This window comes from Lactuca saligna, chromosome 4 (genome assembly GCF_052625555.1).
Source record: "Lactuca saligna cultivar CGN05327 chromosome 4, ASM5262555v1, whole genome shotgun sequence".
NCBI classification, from domain to species: Eukaryota; Viridiplantae; Streptophyta; class Magnoliopsida; order Asterales; family Asteraceae; genus Lactuca; species Lactuca saligna.
Window position 1 is genome coordinate 55,153,969 of NC_136420.1, and position 16,621 is coordinate 55,170,589.

A 16,621-nucleotide genomic window follows, 5' to 3' on the forward strand; every position below is an offset into this window, starting at 1 on the left:
GTGGATCTCCATCAAAGTTAATAAAAAATAAGGTAAATTATAGAAGAATAAACAAACTGTAGTCCCCAAAATTATTTTTGTTGCTAAAAAGAACACCATCATTAATTCTTACTTCCACATTCATTTCTTTGCATAAACTAAAATTGTCTCATTTAAATCACCCGTAAAATAAATAATTAGCATCTAAGTGTCACAAATGGTATGTTAAAGGTAAAAATTAAACAATGAAAAAATTAAACACAACTTTACCTCGCGGTCCCATTATTCGCTCACCTTTTACCCACCACCGCCTTTCTTCGTTGTCAGCCACCGCCAAAATCCAAAATAAGGATTTTAGGGAAAATTCTCACAAGTGTTTTCCTCCTCTTCACTGTACCATGGCAAATATCATATTTGTGAAGATTCAATCGCATAACCAATATTTGATCTTCTTCTTATAGGAGTTCGGATTCACACATACTGGTCATATCTATTGAATATAATATCTCCATTAATCTGCTTGATTCCATAGAGAGGAGTACATGGAAATATATGCAATGCTCATACATGATCGAAGCAAAAGAAGCCGACTCTACGAGTGTGAGAGGAGCGGATGCAATAAACTCTGCCAAAATGGTATGGTCGGACGTCTTTCCGCTAACCATAAATTAACCACTAAAGTGATAACACGTATGAGATATGTGGCTATAGCAGACTCGTATCCACAAAGAGCATCCAGGATGTGTTGAGCCCTCAAGCCATCTCTTCCGCATAATCTCATGTGTTTCTTACATTTATTGTGTGCTATAATGCATCAATAGGAATTTAGTAAAATTAAATAGTTATTTAATTAAATAAATATAAGTATTAATGATTTACATAACTATATTTATATTAAATGATATCCATAATTATAATTATCTTTTTATGGAAACTAATTAAATTCACAATTAATGTCAACAATAAGATTATTTCAGAATGAATTTACATCTAAGTTTTTATGTATGGATTCATGTTTTGTTTATGGAATCACCCACTTAAAATACAACAAAGTAACATGGAACATGAAGAACGAGAGTGTATAATAAACTCTCATTCTAATAGAATACACTATCGTTCTCCATGTTCCAAACAATTTTGTTGTATTTTGAGTGAGTGGGTCATGAAACAAAATACGAACCCATACTTGAAAACCTAGATACAAATTCATTATGAAAAAATATTATTCTGACATTAATTACGAATTTAAATACTTTCCATAAAAACAATAATAATTATGAATATCATTTAATATACATATAATCATGGAAATCATTTAATAGTTATATTTATTTGATTAAACAATAATTTAATTTTTACTAAATTCTTATTGGTGCATTTCAGCACACAAAAGATGTGAAAAACATTTAAACTTACATCCCTCTCTCTATCTACATATATATATATATATATATATATATATATATATATATATATATATATATATATTTTAATAAATTAATAGGTTTATTGTCCTATTGACAAGAGTCGTATTATTGGAATTTCTCATTAATATTATATATCACTTATCATGCCACTTGTCAACCTATTAATTATCAATTTCAAATTTCAAAATTTAAATTTCTCACTCTAATTACATTTAATTAATAATTGGTTATCCATTTTAAATTTTAAATTTTTTCATTTTATTTATATTAAAATAATAACATTAGATTAAAATTTAAAATAAAATTAATATAGATTATAAGGTGATATAACTTCACGCATTTATTTAAATCAATGATTATAATTTCATATATCTAAAATATCTCTTAATTAATAGTTTATTTAAAATAATTGATTAATAATTTAAACTTTTTAATATGAAAGTTTAATTAATTTTATAATCGTGATTATCACGGGTTATAATCTAGTGTGTGTATATATATATATATATATATATATATATATATATATATATATATATATATATATATATATATAGAGAGAGAGAGAGAGAGAGTTTAGGTTATTATATTTTAACTGATTATTGTGTGATTGTATGCATAAATATGGGTCAATCATTTTACTTATTTTACGAAAGTGATTAATACATATTATTAAATATAATTGAAAAATACCATCTAATTTAACTAGAATTGTATTTTAGTCAATTAATATAGATTTAATAAAGGAAATTTGCATATTTTAAGGGATCATAGATACTATTAATTTTAAAAATCGGATTTTACGAATTATAAGGTTTGTAATTCGGACATTCTGGTATGTTCAAAATTAAAATATTCTAAAAGAATAACGTTGCTAAGAGGTGTCGTTAAAATTTCATGGTCCGTTCTTCAAGTATCAGCTTCTTTGGAAACAAATCCAATGAATAAATTAGTGAGAAAAACTCCATATTACATTCCAACTTATTTGGAATTTGTGATTCCATTCTAATAGAATTGGAATTCATTTACCAATAATTATATTAATTCGGGCATTCTAACAGAATATGTTCATGATTATCATAAAAAAAACATTCTTTTCTGATTGAATATTATAAACAAATATTGTCAAAATTAGTAATTTGGTATTCTCTTTATTAAAAAAAGGATGAATAACACAAACACATAATTCAAAACAAATTGATTTCAAGGTTCAATATCTAATACCTAGTTGATAGAACTCATAATTGCATTTGGCTTAAGATTAACAAAATTCATAAATTATTTGAGAAGTATCAAACGTTCTTACATTGTTGGAGTTGATGAGGGTGTTAAAAACACCACTTGTAGGCTATTGGCTTCCATTGTTCGAAAAAACAGAAAAGAGATATGCACCAAAAAAATAACAGTAATAACAGTGAAAATATTTATGGAGTTTTCAGATAAAAAAAAGAAGAAATACCATTTTGTTGAAGCATTTTAGCGAGCGCTTGGTGTGCATCAAAAAAACTTTCAATTTCTTGTAAAAATTAGACAACCATAACAAATTCCCAATTCACCAAAAATATTACACCTTGATCAGAGAAACAATATGAAAACAATGTAAATCGGAGAATCTGAGAAGTGGATACTTCAAATCCGATTTAGGATATCATACACTGAAAAATCTCGCAACTGAAACAAAAAAAATGTGAGAAGTGGATAGTTTAAATCCAAAAATAAAGTCTGGATGTTGGGTCGCTGTCACACCAACGAATTGCAGCAGGTGTAGCATACCTCAAATCCGAAATCAAAGGTTGGATCTTCATTCGCTGTCTGGTTTGGAGAAGCTTGGGGGAGATTAGAAGTTGTGGAAGGAAATGGAAGGGTTCAGATGGGAAACGAATCAGAGAAGAAGACCTCTTTAGAGGAGCTTGTGGGAGGTGGAAAAACGAAGCATCGAGATACACTGGGTATGTCGGTTGCTTCTCTCCCACGACCCAACAGCCCCAGAGCCACACCGCTGTCTTGGTGCTTTCCTCTGTGACTACATTCGGTTGTTCCTCAATTCTCGATTAGATAAAGGTTGCAACTCCGGATTTCCGATTAGAACTCGTGGACGATCAGTGAGAGGTTTCCGAACATGATCTAAAAGTGTCTATACCCTCTAGGATGCTAGGGCTTTATCGGGTGGGAGATTGAGGAAGAAACGCTTATTTATTTAGGTTAAAAGTCAATACCATGATTATATGAATTATTTTTGGGAGCTACTAAACAAATTACTAAATTACCCTTATTTATTTATTTAATTATTTAACTTTTTATTTAATTTTGATTGACCCACATTTATGCATACAATAACACAATAATTACTTTGAATACTTGAACCTAACTCTCTCTCTCTCTCTCTCTCTCTCTCTCTCTATATATATATATATATATATATATATATATATATATATATAGGCGAATACCCGCGTTTTGCGCAGAATACAATAATATATTTGAAATCTTTACAAATATATATTTCTTAAATATATTAATCACGTTGTTAGCTATTATATAATAAATCTTATAATAAGTCGGTATAAGCACTATGGTTTTGAATTATATGATAATTCATGTAGACATATTTTAAAATTCAATAATCTCAATTGTCTTAATGACATCTACTTGTGTGTTACTAATGAATAAAATTAAATTGCATGTTTATTAGACAAACTAGATCCGAAGCATTAGGGTTTGCATGTACATCATAGGTATGTTGTGGTGCTCAAAACACATCAGTGGTATTAGAGCCTAAGGTTGTTTGTTGATGAATTTGATGTTTATTTAACTGAATATTAACTGAAAATCGAAAATTTTGAGTTTTTTAGGGTTGGACTCGCCGAGTCCATGATTGAACTCACCGAGTCCACTGGGTACTCAGCGAGTCCAGTGCTGACTCGACGAGTCAGCGAGTCTGCCAGCTAATTTTCACGATTTTCTTGCTGTTTTGGCCTAGGATTATTACCAAAAACGTTTTTAATTGATAAAATCCGATTTTTATTGATTTTGGGTGAATATCCTTACCAAAATAGAATATAATTACCAATTAATTAAATATTTGTTGCCTTATAAGATAATGTTTAATTATTTAAGTTATTTGGTGAATTATCTTGCAATAAATTGGATTAGGTCATAATTAGATAATTACCAATTAATTGTTAATTGCCTTATTTGAATTGTTCTAGAATGTTCTTCATAAAGTTTGAAAAAGTTTCAACTTACACCCTTAAGGTTTTATAGTTTTAAATTTGAACTTAATAGTTTTAGGTTTTGAAATTTAAATAGTTAAATCATAATGTGTTGAATAGTTTCAAGACTTGCTCTCAAGTTTTGGAATTTAAAATTTTATTAAAAGTTTAATTTTAAAATATTAGATTCTAAAACCTTAGTATTTTTGAAAAGTTCAAATTACATCCTTATGGTCTTATTAAGTTAATTAAATGTATAATTAAAAGAGAGTTAATAATTCCATAAAGTTTTGGTTTACATTTAACTAAATTAAAAGTATAATTTATTAAATTAGAACACCTAGTATTTTAAAAGTATAAAATACACTCTTATACTATATGTAACATTAAAAGTCTAATATTATATATATGTATGAGTAAAAAGTCATTCTTGCCTATAAAATGACGATTGAATGGGTATCCACTGTTACCCACCGCACTCTTGACTAGTGGAAGGTCGTTAGCCGAACGAGTAGGATATGAAGAAACCTTCCATTATAAGTATAATTAAGTACAAAGTAACTAAATGCTTTTACTAATTCCCAAATCATAGTTACTTTAGGAAAATGTGAAATTGTATGCTAATCCATGGAATTACACTTCATACCATTGTCAAACGTTAGTGGAGCATGTGTGGTTAACCGACACACTAATTTGGGGTTGACATTGGTAGTGGAGGGTGGCTTGATGTTTATCATAGATCAATGGAGCGTGTGTGGCTAACCAGCACATTGATTAGGTGATAGTAGCATTGAGTGCATCATGTTAATTCGCATGGTTATTCACACCTTGTTTATGATCATCGGCATCCCAGTCGCAAAATTGAAGGGCATAATCGAGATTTAAACATGTCATTGAAAAGTTCAATGAATCTCAAAAGATCTAGGATATTCAGTTCATTTAAAACTTAAACTTCATTTTCGTTTTTCATGGTGGAAATTGGTAAATCGTCATTTACCTACCTTCAAATAATCTGCAACTAGATTACGACATCCCTCTTCTAGGTTGTAGAGTATTGTGTTGGATCCTAGCCTTGATGTTTCGTTTGGGTGTTACATCAAGGATTCTTATCAGCTGACTTGAATTTTCTTCCGTTTTGTAGATGTCTGGTTCTGACAATCATGGTCTTCCTGAATCCTTTAAAGATGATATTCCACGATATGATCGAGGAACATGAGATCATGCTTCACTTCCTCCACCTCCTCCAATTGTTTCCCCTAACCCACAAGTTCGAAGTGTTGAAAAGTTCAAGCTCACTCAAGCCCTATTGGCAAGTAAGCACGAAAATGGAAAGTCTGTGTGTGCACACGTCTTAGAAATAAAGTCACATATTAACAGGTTAGATATGTTGGGTGTCGATTTCTCAAGGAATATGGTTGTAGACTGGGCTCTTCAGTCACTTCCTGACTCGTATAGTAAGAGAGTACTATATGATGGAACACAACGTGACCCTCATGGATTTGACATATTTGCTTATTGCAGCCGAATCAGCAATGATTTGGTGCAATGGTAAAGCAAACTTGATTGGTCAATCGAACTCCCAAACTTCATTGGACAATGGCAACATTGGAAGTCCAGAAAATGCAAATTGTCCCTTGTATTGTGCCAAAGAAGTCCATTTGCTTTTACTGCAAAAAAAGGGGGGGCATTGGACACGAAGCTGACCTGACTACCTGAGAGATCTAAGAGATGGGAGAGTCAAAACGTTTAGCTCTACTTTAAGTAAATCCACTAACTAACTCTATAAGTTCCTATTTTTTTACTCTTATAGCATGATGTGATAAGATTATATTTTGATATTTTGTAGGATCGAAGAAAAGAAAGGAAGCTTAAGGAAGAATCATGTTGAATCTGATCATGAAGAAATGGATTTCTATCGCATGGATTCGAAGATCGAATTTGTGAGCTGCTACTTTAAAGTTAGGATAAATTTCTAAGAAATATGTAATAGCATGGTTTTTAGTTGAATTGCATTGTGAGGACAAATTTTTCCACAATAAAATAAAATTTGATTTTGTCTTATTTATTTATCCTTGCAATAGCATGTATGAAAAATTGATGTTTGTATATTTCTATTGTTAGCAATAATGGATTTGATTATTAATTATGTTAATTATGGAAATGTCAAGAATTTGCCAAATTATGAAAGATTCTCATTGCCCAAGTTTCAGTTGGACAGAAACTTGGAATCGTGCGACTTGATTTGTGTGATGAATGAGAAACTTTATATTTTGAAAATTTAAGACTAATTCATTGACAAAGAGTCAAGTGAAGGACTAAGAGATCAAGTTTGCAATGTTTTGCAATGGTCTAGTCCACCACAAAGAAAGATAATAAATTCGTTACGATTTGTCAAAAGCCTGGTGAATATGGTTATGCTTACAAGTCTAAGTATAATTCTGCATCATTAGAAAGGTCACAATGAAAGGCAGGACGAATAAGAAGGACCAGTAAGGCAGAAAGATAAAAGTTTCTTCATTATAAGAACAATGGAGAGTACCTTTTATCATGTTTTATGATCGTCTTGATGATTAAGAACCATGTCTTAAATTAATTCTCTAAGTGATTCTCAGTGCATTTGTCTGACTAAGAAGAGGAATTGAAAATTGTTGAAATGGTTAAATCAAGAAGTCGATCATAATTCGTTCCAATATCGAGTCTTAGAGTTAAGATTGTGATATTCAGTAACACACCTTGTAGGTTTATAACACTTATAAAATTTGGAATAAGGAAATTTTCATATTCTTGCACATTTAAAATTGGTAAGTTGTGATGTCTTAAAGAGGACAAAGACCACCTGGAACCAATTAAGTGAAGTGTTAGTCTTGATTGGGTTTTGCACTAACTCTTGAATATTTGTTTTGTCAAGGAAATTTCCTTGACAAGATAATCATACATGTCAAGAGGTCAGTGGGAGTCTAAATGGTCTTGAAAAGTTCAAGTACAAATCAAGAATAAACCAATAGTTAATCACTAGCACACGACTTAAGGTTTGCGACCTATCGTGTTGACATAATTTTGGTTATGTGCCATTCCATATTAATTCAACTATGCAATATGAGTTCTATGAGTTCTCAATTGAATTGCATAAAGGCAAGACACCATATCAAAGGAAAGTACATTGATAGGAAGGGGTGAGCTTCTTGACAACCTGGAAGCAATGGTGGGCATTCATGCTACCATAAGGCAATAAATCATAAATAAACAAGTTCAGTCCATATGGTTTGGATAGGAACACATACACCAGATAAATCTAAGTGTCATAAGGTTTCACTCCATTCATGAAAATGATTGTGAGAAAATTCTTTCACTATGAGAGATTTTAAGGAGACAGGATTTGTGAAAATTGTATTCTCAAATTCGATTATGATTACAACATCCCTTTTCATAGTTCGAATTGTGAGATTTGGCAATTAGTCTAAACATTTGGGACTTATTGCTATAAGTTCTGAATTGTTTAGACACACATTCAAGCTATCTAAGGAAAGGTGTATTAGGTTAAGAGGCTTAGATAAAGGTTTATCAAAGCATCAAGTATCATAAATTTGAACTTAAGAAAGTCAATAAACATTATTTTTCTAGTAGTTCAGTTGTTTTCTAAATACATGTTAAAGCTAGTAGGAGCATAAGTGTTATGCTAAAATAGATAATCATCATGTTAGTGGGATCATGATTATTATTTTAAGTATTGCAGCTTAACAATATTAATTATAGAAAACAAAGTTTCACTTTGCAAAGTTGTAGGGGTTGAAAAGTTGTTTTTGCTATAATCAAGGAAGAGAATATTATACTCCGTTTCAAAATATAAAAGCTTAGATCGAGAAATTTTAATAAAATTTAGTCAATGATACATAGTGCATTCTCAAAATTTGATTATGATTACAGCATCCCTTTTCATATTCCAAATTATGAGAACATGGCACATAAAATATTATGGCAAAAGACTGATAAAGTATCATGTCTTTTTGTGAGATATTATGCATCGTGTCCCATACGCTTCGAGTATAGGATCCATTGCATATGCTATAATATTTGACCGTTCTAAAATTTTCCAAATGCATAGGGCATTAAGAGGGAAAAGGGACTAAAACTGGTTTTGACTAAATAATTGAACAACTGTCAAAGGATGACCTGAAGTTCGCTAAGGATTTGTCGTTTGTGAGCAGTTGGAAGTATAATAAAGGAAGGACCATGTTGACATTATTATGAATAGATAAGATTCTATTTAGAGTGAGTTGTCACATGGAAAACATGGAAATGTTTCCATAAATAGGAATTGGATATTAAGAAAAAAGTCTAAATTAGAAACCTTTATGCGAGAATGATGTTCAAATGAATGTACTTTGAATGTGAGACTTCGCGACTATGGAATTGTCTTGTAACAATATCCAATAGAGTACTTTGTAATTTCATTAGCCGAGTCTAGGTGACTTTGTGTTGTGACATTACAAAAGGATCGTTTCATAAAATGTTAGAATCTAACATATTCTAAAAGTGGCAAGAATTTGGTATTCTTACATTAACGATAAGGATTGGGGATTGTGAAATGAGGTTCGTTGGAAAAAGATTTTCAATTAATCTATTTCACAATGTATGGATCATAGGTAAACAAAGTGTGCATGTTTGGAGCATGTGACAATTGTTAGTATAATTCAAGTGTCAAGTTGATTATGTGAAACATTTAACAATGAATAATGAGTAATCAACATGGTGACTAAATAAAAGGTGTTTTATTTATACTCAAAAGTTTGGGACCATATAGCATTAAGTTTTATCGTTGTGCTTCACTTTGCATGTTTTGACTTCCAGATTAACAAGTTTATTCGAACCTCCACAGTCGATCATACGTTGGAAGTAGGTATGAAGCAAGATTGTCATGAATTTGTCTGTAGATTGTCTAAAGTGTTTAGGCATATCACAAGTTTGTTGCAGAGTTCATGAGTCCTTTTATAAGATTAAAGTATTGGATTAAACCCATGCTTACTTGAATCACTTCATGGATTTATCACGAGTGATTGTGAGATGATAATATTGTATATTATTGAAACCGAGATGTGTAAGTTGTAATTACGATTCGGTTTCACATTGATAATATGTAAATGCACCAGTAACTTGGTGTTATAAAACATATTGTTGTGTGTGACTTGATGAGTAAGAGCAAACGGGCATTTGAGTCGAAGTTTATCCATTCCTTTACCCAAAGCAGGATAAAAGCGATATATGTGGGCCCCTCGATGATTTAGTGATAACACCCTAAGCACTTGGCCAAGCTAAGACTAAGTTGATGTGTTCAATTATAGTCTATTGTCAGTTGTCATAAATCGGAAGTCGGGAAACAATACATATACAGAGATAATGATTTGAATCCATGTCTCGTGTCTATACGATATCTTTATAATGGAGGAATATATGATCCCTTATCTAAAGGACAATCGTATTTGATGAGATCAGAGTTGACATCGGCTTTTGAAAGATATGATTGTTAATCAGGTTCCGAAGTTATGCATAACAGTTATTAGTCTTATCCAAGTGGGAGACTGTTGGATTAGTGTCTAAGTCCATAACTATTTTGGTATGTACTTGACCCGATTATGAGCATGGTCATTTTGGGTTGCCTTCACCATAGCAACTTGTATGAAGAATTTAGGAGATATGAGATTGATTATGATTTGTTAATATATTATAAGGATAATATATTAAAGGAGAAATCATATTGTTTAATTAATATTAGTCAATAATTAATTGATAATTAATTTTGTGGCTAAAATACATTAATTAAATAAAGGAAACTAGAACTGTCAAGTGTGTGATAATTGAATATTGGGCTAATGGACTCCATAGATGATGGAGTGGACGAATTCTATGGGGAAACCCATAAGAAATCGTCCAAGGCCTCTAAGGAGGGAGTCCATGGATTGCTTAGAGCTAAAGCAGTCAGATTAGGGTTTCCTAAGTTCAAAACCCTAATAGCCTCACATATTTAGGGACCCCTAGGGCACCAAAAACGTGGCCAACTGATTCCTTAGGGTTTCTAGACGTTTTTAGGTGCCTCTTCTCTTCTCCTCCTTCATCCTTATTGCTAGTGGTGTTTTTGACTCCATTAGAGGTGCAACACTTGAGGCACTAAGCTTTCTGAAGCCAATTACAAGGAGGAATATATTGTTATTGCTACATAAGAATCAAATGTATTCTCTAAACCCTAATTCAGTTTATAATATGTTAGATCTATGGGTTATAGCTTTGGATAATTCACTTTCATGTTCATTAGACAAACTAGATCCGAAGCATTAGGGTTTGCATGTACACCATAGGTATGATGTAGTGCTCAAAACCCATCAAAAGCAACTTAATTGAATTTTAGTTATTATAAAATATAGTTTTCAGACACATTTTATTTAATTCGATTCATCGATTTAGATTATTTTATATTTATTATATTTAATGTTTTCCTTTTAACCCTGTTTTATATATATATATATATATATATATATATATATATATATATATATATATATATATATATATATATAGAGAGAGAGAGAGAGAAGGAGAGATTTTTTTAAGCAATATTTAATATTTTACTTTAGATTTTAAATTTTGCACTAAAATTTTTAAGCTTATTTGATATATTAATATAGGTTATTTATTTAACAATATATTGATGTTAACAAATTAAGTATATCATATTAATAAGCCACAAAGGTAACAATATAATCATTTATATATAGATATTTTCTAACCACTGTTATTGTAAGTTATTTTAAGCTATCTATTTGAAAACTTTTAACGATTATAAAAATATATATAGGATATATTTTAGTTAAATTGAGATTATAATTTAGTTTTTGTATTTAGTACTACAATTTATCACTTTTAACTATACACAAAATATTTATTGGGTTTTTTAAGTGGAACTGAATTTTATATTTAAGTTGATACTATAATGTTATATTTAATTAACAATTTAAGTATTTTGTCCAAGCTGTTTAAAACATGTAGTTTTAAACTGATAATGGTTTACATACAACAATATATTAAATCTAATAAATTAAGTATAATATGTTAAAAGTCAAAGATATAACTTTATAAGTAAAAGAAAAGATATTATTTTAATACTGAAATTTACTTTATTTATGATTACACTTTACGTTTAATATTTATTTAACTTTATTAACTAACTTATAACTATTATTATAAAGACACTACAATTTATCACTTTTAATTATTTACAAAATATTATTTGGTTGTTTAGTTAAATTAAAATTTATATTTAAGTTGATCCAATAATGTTATATTTAAATTTATAATTTAAGTATTTTATACAAATTGTTCAAAAGTTGTAGCTTTGAAGTGATAGTGGTTTGCATCCAACAATATATTAAAACTAATAAATTAAGTATAATATGTTAAAAGTTAAAAAAATATAACTTTATAATTAGAAGTAATATATTATTTTAATATCAAAATTTAGTTTATATATGATTAGAGTTTAGGTTTTATATTTATTTAATCTTATTAACCAACTTATAATCATTATTAGAAAGAAAATGAAAAGTCATGGGAGTTTCAAATGAATGTGGTGAAAGAAAAAATGCATGAGTTTCAAAAGAATGTGGTGAAAGGAAAAATACTTCCTTTATAAGGATACTAGGCGAACGTCCGTGCGTTGCACAAAAACACCTATATTGCTGAAATCTTTACAAATATTTGTTTTTTTTTTTTTAATATTACAAGAGCATTGTTGTTAAATTTGATATAATAATTCGTATACTAAATTGATATAATATATCGATTATTTTGAATTATATGATAATATATACATCCATTGTAACTGTGTAATCTCAACCATTTTATATGACTTATACCAGCGGGTTACTCATAAATAAAATTAAATACAATATATGGTTTAATGTTATTTATAGTTGTTGTTATAGTTAATTAATTTCTGCTTAACATTTTAATTTCTATCATTATAATTATTTAAAACATAAAACATTGTTTTTTATTTATTTTAAATGTAACAATATAATCATTTATATAGAGTTATTTTTAACTATTGTTATCGTAAGTTATTTTAAGCTACTATTTGAAAACTTTTAACGATTATAAAAATATATTTAGTAAATACTTTAGTTAAATTGAGATTATAATTTAGTTTTTGCATTTAGCACTACAATTTATCACTTTTAACTATTCACAAAATATGCATTAGGTTTTTTAAGTAGAGTTGAAATTTATATTTAAGTTGACATTGTTATGTTATGTTTAAATTAACAATTTAAGTATTTTATCAAAACAGTTCAAAAGTTGTAACTTTAAACTGATAATGGTTTACATACAACAACATATTAAATATAATAAATTAAGTATAATACGTTAAAAGTGAAAAATATAACTTTATAAGTAGAAATAGAGTTATTAGTTTAATATTAAAATTAAATTTATTTATTATTACACTTTAAGTTTGATATTTATTTAACCTTGTTAACCAACTTATAATCATTATTAGAAACACTCTACAATTTATCACTTTTAACTATTTACAAAATATTCTTTGGGTTGTTTAAGTTAAAGTAAAATTTATATTTAAGTTGATCCTGTAATGTTATATTTAAATTTATAATTTAAGTATGTTACACAAGTTGTTCAAAATTTGTAACTTTAAAATGATAATGGTTTACATCCAACAATATATTAAAATTAAGAAATTAAGTATAATATGTTAAAAGTTATAAAACATAACTTTATAAGTAAAAGTAAATATATTATTTTAATATTGAAATTTAGTTTATACATGATTACAATTTAAGTTTGATATTTATTTATTATTATTAACCAACTTATAATAATTATTAGAAAAAAATTGCTCGTGCAAAAACGTCTATATAGTAAAGTCTTTAAAAATATATGTTTTTAACTTTTTTTTTAAATATAACAATAGCGTTGTTGTTAAATTTGATATAACGATTTGTATACTAAATTGATATAATATATTGATTATTTTGAACTGTATGATAATATATACATCTATTATAACTGCATAATCTCATTTGTTTTAATAACATCTACCAGTGAGTTACACATTAATAAAGTTAAATATAATATATGGTTTAATGTTATATATAGTTGTTGTTATTGTTAGTTAAATTATTAAAATTTATTTGCTTAATGTTTTAATTTTTATCATTATAATTATTTAAAAAATAAAACATTATTTTTTTTAATTTTAAAGGTAACAATACAATCATTTATATGTAGTTATTTTTAACTGTTGTTATTATAAGTTATTAGCTACTTATTTGAAAACTTTTAACGATTATAAAAATATATTTAGGAAATATTTTAGTTAACTTGAGATTACAATTTTGTTTTTTAATTTATCACTTTTAACTACTCACAAAATATTATTTGTTTTTTTAAGTGGAACTGAAATTTATATTTAAGTTGACATTGTAATGTTATATTTAAATTAACAATTTAAGTAAATTGTCCAAACTGTTCAAAAGTTGTAGCTTTAAACTGATAATGATTTATATACAACAGCATACTAACTCTAATAAATTAAGTATAATATGTTAAAAATTAAAGACATAACTTTATAAAAATATTATTTTAAGATTAAAATTTAATATATTTATGATTATACTTTAGGTTTGATATTTGTTTAACCTTGTTAACTAACTTATAATCATTATTAGAAAGACACTACAATTAATCACTTTTAACTATTTACAAAATATTTGTTGGGTTGTTTAAGTTAAACTAAAATTTATATTTAAGTTGACTCTGTAATATTATATTCAAATTAATAATTTTAGTATTTTATACAAATTGTTTAAAAATTATATCTTTAAAATGATAATTGTTTACATCCAATAATACATTAAAACTAATAAATTAAGTATAATATATTAAAAGTTAAAAAATATAACTTTATAAGTAGAAATAATATTATTTTCATATTGAAATTTCGTTTATATATGATTACACTTTTGGTTTTATATTTATTTAAGATTATTAACCAACTTATAATTATTATTAGAAATCAATTGAAAAGTCATGGGAGTTTCAAATGAATGTGATGAAATGAAAAATGCACGAGAGTTTCAAATGAATGTGATGAAAAAAAAATGTTTCCTTTATAATATAGTATATATTTATTTAACCTTATTAACTAACTTATAATTATTATTAGAAAGAAATTGAAAAGTCATGAGAATTTTAAATGAATGTGATGAAAGGAAAAATGCATTGGAGTTTTAAATGAATGTAGTGAAAGAAAAAATGTTTCATTTATAATATAACATGATATATAGACACATACACACACAAACACATACACACTTAGGGTTAAATCTATAACAAACCGCCTTCATCATCTGCACATCACAATATATTTCTCTCTCAGCCTCCCTTAACCGCACCATTGTTTGTCACAAACCTGCAACCTTAATCGGACCATTGTAAGTCGCCAACTCAAAGTGTTTCTGGGTCGGGCATCGTTTCTTGTTCACGAGTTTCTGGTTCAGCCATTGATTCACCAACAACGACCGTCGATGTTTCCCCTATCCTAGTCCCTAGATACACCATCGATTTACTACTATGATGGCTCCACCGCCATCCTATGCCGACTTCCAGTCTGAACCCGGTGTATTTCCCCTACCGTTAAGCCTCTTGGTACAACAAGTGCATTGCTCACCGCTGATGCATGTGACTATTTTTACTATTAAGAATAATATGTATTACAATTTTAATCATGTAAATCTTGTATTTATTGTGTACTATAATATCAAATGTAACTTTTAAACTTCAGGGGTTTGACCAAACAATAAAATCAAAATTAGAATCTCAAATAAAAGGGGTGTTTTTCGTTTTTCTTACTTATATAAATGGTATATGAAAATAATGAGGTATTTTATTCCGATATGAAATCAAAATCATACATATGGTGTATGAAATCAAAATCATTACCATTTTCCATTTGTTTAAGGTAAACACATTATTCTTTTCAATTTAACCATGTTTTCTCTTATTTTTGTATGATTTTTGAGGATTTCTTGCTAATACTTTAAAGTTTTCTCTTAATTTTGTATGATTTTTGAGGATTTCTTGCTAATACTTTATAAAAGTTCAGTAAACATTATAAGGGTGTGGTTGTAATATGATTTTCCTCATCAATGATTTTATACATTCCATTACCCTGTTTGTAACACAATTCATTCATGGATAGAGTTTTTTTTTTTTTTTTTTTTTTTTTTTGTAATCTAAATTTGTTTCTTCAAATTCACGAAAAAGTTGTGGCCATTTCATCGAGATGTTTTGGGTGATAGATTTAGAAGACTCTCAAGTGAAGGTCAAAAACAAAAATAAGATCCTAATAAAAGTAAAAAAATGCCTTATGATTTTTTACGTGTTTTTAATCACTAATGAATAAGTGACTGTAAAAAAAACTTAAAATAATTGAAAAATAAACATTTATATATACAATTATAAATTATGTATAGAATTGTCATCTTAAGCCACATCTTATTAAATGTTGTGGTTTTACAATGTAATCTAAAAATTGATTTTCAACCTTGTCATTACACCATGAGTCAAGTTGTTTAAAACTTTGACATGTTCGTTATTTGTTTCATATTGGTTCCAACATCAACTACATGGATGGAAAAAGTCATAAAAATATTAAGTATGAAACATATTAAAACTCTGGGAAAATTACTTAATAGAATAATATATTTTTTATTCTATCTTGTTTTTTTGTACACATTCAATCATTATAATCGGTTACTTTAGGTTAAACTGGTAACATGACTTAATATGGTAATATAAATTTTAGTTTATACATATTTAATCCTTAATTTTATATATATATTTAGTCTTTATGACTGATTTATTTAGGTTTTGCTTACGACATTGGAACAATCATTAATGATGTGTTTTCATAGGTGACTATTCCGTTACTTA